Below are 5,502 nucleotides of genomic sequence, written 5' to 3' on the forward strand. Positions count from 1 at the left end.
ATATGAAGGTTCCAATAGGTTCGTATGATGATTTTGGACTTGGGCGTATGTTCGGATCGGGTTTTGGATGACCCGGGAGCATTTCGGCACCTATTATGGAAGTTGGCATTTTGGAAGAATTTCATAAAAATTGGGTTGAGGTGTATTTCAATGTTATCGATGTTCGTTTGGGATTCCGAGCCTGGGAATAGCTCCGTTTGGTGATTCTGCTATTGGAAGCATATCCGGATGTGGATTTGGAGGTCCGTAGGTCATTTTGAGATCATTTGGTGAAAGTTAGAAATTTGAAGGTTTTGGAGAGTTTGACCGGGAGTGGACTTTTTGATATCGGGGTCGGATTCCGATTCCAAAAGTTGAAGTAGATCCATAATGTCAAGTGTGATTTGCGTGCAAAATTTGAGGTCAATCGGGAATGATTTGATAGCTTTCGACATCGAATTCAAAAGTTTGAAGTTCTAAAGTTCATTAAGCTCGAATTGGGGTGTGATTCATGATTTTGAGGTTGTTTGATGTGATTTGAGGCCTCGAGTAGGTCCGTGTTATGTTGTGGGACTGGTTTGTGTGATTGGACCGGGTCCCCGGGGCCTCAGGTGTGTTTCGGGATGGTTTCAGATCATTTCGGACTGTTTTGGACTACTGTTGCTGGTATCTGGTTTTCTTCATCGCGAACGCGAAGGGTGTCCCACGTTCGCGAAGATGAATTGGAGGCAGTTGGGTTTTTGGCCTTCGCGAACACGGGGCAGAGGTCGCGAATGCGGAGGGTTGCCTAAGGAAGCTTACACGAATGCGACACAGGGGTCGCGAACGCGAAGAAGAAAGCGAATTGAGAGCCTGGAGTAGTTTGGCCTTCGCGAATGCGGAGCTACAGCCGCGAACGCGGAGAGGTGGTGTCTACAGCCTTCGCGAATGCGAGGCTTTGATCGCGAACGCGAAGAAGGGCCTGGCCTGGGCAGATTGTTTTAAAGCCGGGATTTGGCCATTTTTCCTCTATTTTTCATTTGGTTGGGCGATTTTTGGAGCTCTTGGAAGGGAGATTTTTCATCATCTATGTCAAGGTAAGTGATTACCACTTATTATAAGTTAAATACATGGTTTTATATGGATTCAAGCATTGAAATTGGTAGAAATTGTGGGATTTTGATAGAAAATCTAGAATTGGTAATTTTGGATTTTGACCACGAATTTGGGCATGGCATTGGAAATAAATTATATATTTGAGTTCGTGAGGTTTTGGGTAAAGTTTATCTTCGAAAATTTTCGTAATCCGGGCATGTGGGCCCGAGGGTGATTTTATCAACTTTTCGAGTGGAGTTGGGAATTTGTTTAAATCGAATTATTATGAGTATTAGAGTATATTTTTATGGGTTTGCACATTTATTGACTATTTTTGGAGCGTTGGGCATCAGTTTGAGTCGTTGGAAAGGCTTGGGAGCCGGCTATGGAACTTCGTAGCAAGGTAAGTCTCCTTTCTAACCTTGTAAGAGGGAACTAACCCCATAGGTGAAGTAATTCAATACGTGCTCCTATTTGTGGGGGAAACATATGCACGAGATGATGAGAGTCTGTGCGTAGCTACTATTATGCTTAAGTCCGGGTAGTCTAGGATCCAAATCATGCTATACTTGCGATGTTGTAACCTTCTTGTTAATTTGATTTGCTTAGATCACATTGAACTTGGTAAAGGAGTTCTAAAAGGATAAAAATTTGTTCTCTTGACCGTTAAATGAGAATTTGGCATTTCCGTGAATAATTGCCTCTTAATAAATTCTTGACTTGGTTGTTTGAATGTGTTTATCGTTTTGTGGAGCGGGCCGAATGCCTCGGCAGATTTAATAGATGCATCTATGGTTCGCGTCGTTCGACCCTCGGCAGTGCACAGTTTAAATATTTATGTTGGAGCGGGCCATACGACTCCGACATGATTTGCGCATGATTGAATTGATTGCTTTGGAATTTACAATAAATGATATTGCCTCCTTGGCCTGAGATAAATTATTAAATAATGGGAAATAAATTTGGAGATTTTCTTAATTATAAAAGAACTGCTTACTTAATTAAAAATATTGAGCTTGAAATAGTTTTATATAATCCATGCTTAATTATATCATTGATATTTTATTTATAGCCCATAGTAAGTGTCCAAGGCGACCCCTCGTCACTACTTCTTTAAGGTTAGGCGGGATACTTACTAGGTACGCGTTGATTTACGTATTCATACTACACTTGATGTACATTTTTGTGCAGGTGCATATATGTCTAGTGGCCTTGTAGACACAGACACGCAGTTATTGCGGGGATTTAGGTGAGCTTCATTCCATGTTACGAGTCCGCAACCAGCATAGTCTCCTTTAGAGTACTTATATTTCTCCTGTCCGAATTTGTATTCCGGACAAATGTTGTATTTTATTTTACATTCCTAGTTGAGGATCATGCACTTGTGACACCGGGTTTTGGGGTGATTTGGGTTGTCATGTATTGAAATTTTTAATAATACTATTATTTACTCTGTAAATTCCACCTTTTACTATTTAATTGAAGGAAATATGATTTCAAAATATTAAAATGAGAACCTAATTAAGTATTTATTTTTGGCTTGCCTAACAGCGGTGTCCGGCGCCATCACGACCTTTAATGGATTTTGGGTCGTGACAACATGGTATCAGAGCACTAGGTTCACTTAGGTCTCACGAGTCATGAGCGAGTCTAGTAGATTCTTGCGAATCGGTACGAAAACGTCTGTACTTATCTTCGAAAGGCTACAAGACTGTTAGGAGCACTTCCCTTCTTGATTCCTCATCGTGCGATTTGATTTCTTTAAGTATTATGCCTTCATTTCCTTCCTATTCAATCTTGTGCGACGTGAAGCGCTTGTTATAAATTTGGAAATCGAGGAATTTTAATGGCACTACTGATGTAGAGCAGGATGTTTCTCCCTACATATTCGATTGGGCTAATGTCGTCACCTTGTGGGAGGATGTTCTATCATCGCAACTCAGTAGCTGTAATTCTGATGGTTTTGGGGCTATGCACCAATTGCTATGATGTTCATGAGTTGTTATCGCGCAATATTAAGGTAATGGTAGGATACTTATCTACGTGTAGGGGCAGTGAATGAATTGAAATGAGGTTTTTCTCAATGCGTGATGCAGAGATCCAGTATTTTATTTCTGGCAAAGGAAAGGCAATCGGACTATGAATGTTCAGGTTTGGGTTGACGGAGTAACGAGCCTTGGTATTTCGAGCATGGTAGAATTTTCGTCTATGATGTGGTGTCGTTGCCCTGGATTGAATGTGTTAAGTTCGCCGGTGTTATGGTCTCCATCAATTTGCCTTCGGGGCAGGGTGGTGTGAAATAGTGCCGGGGAAGCGGTTGTCAGAGATTGCAGTGTGCGGTGGTTCAGAACTTAATCGGTGGTTCGGGTGTTGAGGGCTCAAGGAAGATGATCTTTGGGGAAGTTTAAAGTTGGTAGCGATCTATTGGTTCAAGTGATACAGAGATAGATTTTGATTTAAGGAAACAACTGGGCAGCGAAGGATGAGGAAGGACATGTGGGAGGTGTCTTACGGTGGTTAAAAATTTCTAGAAGGCCAAGTGTGAGAAACAAAAGTCGGGTAGTTGCTTAAAGGAGAGGGTTTGACCAAAGTGGGAGAGTGGCAGAGTAGCAGATGGATTCTGTGGTAGGATAGCTACACGGCTTGAGAAAGTTTAGAGTGATTTGGGATTCATGGTGGACAGTGACTCGGTCTATAGGCTTAATTTGGAATATTGGCTGCTATACGGAGGAAGGTTGGATACAATAGAAAGGAGTTGCTTGATATGAAAAAGGATACAACATGACTTTGGATTGGGATGTATTGTTGCACCTTTAGTTGATGTCCATGAGAAGTGAACGGACTTGTACAACTGGTGAATGAGCACGGACTCAGGGTGGTTTATTGATTTCATAGTAATTGTACTCGGTGCAGCACTGTTGGAAGATGTCGGCATGTAACTCTCACAGGTGGGTTATCTCCTGTGAGCAGGTTAGCGGTCGTGTGGTGTTGATGAAGCCTCTACGAAGGATTTTACTGGCTATCCAGTAAGAGGTCGAATATGTGAATATGGCTAGTGATTCAGAATGTTCATGAAATGTTTAACATAAGGATTTTGAGTAATTTGGTGGGTTGATTGTGAAAAATCATGTCAATGGGGGATAAGGAATCTTGGTAGGTTCCAGGGTCATGTAATGGTAGCTTCAAGCTTAATTGGGAGAGCCCCACCGCCTACGATTGGATTGCATGGTTATCTACTTGTGAGGTTTCTAGTTATCGGCGTATTAGTGGGTTATTACGACTAAAGAAAGAGAACACCAGTGGTAATTTGAGCAAAGGATTTGAGGAATGTGTGTTATAATTAGCCTTATCGATTCATGTCCAGGATTTGGGAAGACTCAGAGTTTATGCTTCGTATAGATGTGAAGTACAAGGAAAGTGATCCAGCCGGGTGCTTCTTTGAGAGAATGTTCATGTGCTAGCAAGGCCTTGAAGTTGGTTATATTCGGGACCAAGCCAGAGTGGGTGACTCTCAACAACGGTACTAGTGGATTCAAAAGTTAAAGTGTGGTGCCTAAGGATTTCGAGTCCGTAGTATGGTTAAGTATCGAGCTGTTGCAGCGAATTATAAAAGTGGCTTGGAGTGTTCTATGTTATCTTCGGTATGCGGTGTAGTAGTGGAAGAATGGGAGAAAATAACTTCGGAATCATAGGGAAATTATCAGAATGAGTGCCCGTTGAAGATGCGAATATGCGCAAAAGGAAAGTATGTGATGGTTCGTGTGTTTTGAGACAGCATGGTCTCGTGAAATAAGATCACTCCGGATGAGTGCGGATTTGGGTTCGTTATGTTTTAAATGGAGCTATTATTATTCCTAAGGCAAGTCCAGAGTAAATTAGAAGAAGTCGGATTCGGTTAGAAATGGTTGAATTGGCATGATGGTGGCAATGATCAGTTCCTTCAGCATGTTAAGTATACATGTGATTTGTGGCGATACGTGCGAGGTTTGACGGCCGCCGTAATTGATCTTATTTGGAGGCATTCGAGTATTATGGCCTGTTATGTGTAGATGGAGCCCGAAAGAATTATGGTGGTTTAGACCACTACTCGAGGCTTGTATTTTCTGCAGTTATGGTAATTCAGTCACATATGGCTATGGTTCTCCTCAAATGAGTTAAGTAAAAGGTTTCTATATGATGAAGTGTTTATCCTATTAGTGGGTCAGGGGTTATTATGGAATTCTGGTACTCTCACGTATTGGCATGTTAGGTGCAGTGAACGGCATGGGAAATTGGAAGCTGAGGATCAAGGTTGCGGTTCGGTGTTGGCAAGAATGTCAAGAGCTCGGATAAGCAGGGAAGAATTCAGATGTTTAGAGTAAGCTGGTATTGTCTTTAGGGTCATCGGAGATCGTTGTCCTATGTAAGAGGCTCTGTGTACTGATTTGCGGATTCTTGATTTGCTTTACA

Source organism: Nicotiana tomentosiformis, chromosome 11, assembly GCF_000390325.3.
Source record: "Nicotiana tomentosiformis chromosome 11, ASM39032v3, whole genome shotgun sequence".
In the NCBI taxonomy this organism is placed as follows: domain Eukaryota; kingdom Viridiplantae; phylum Streptophyta; class Magnoliopsida; order Solanales; family Solanaceae; genus Nicotiana; species Nicotiana tomentosiformis.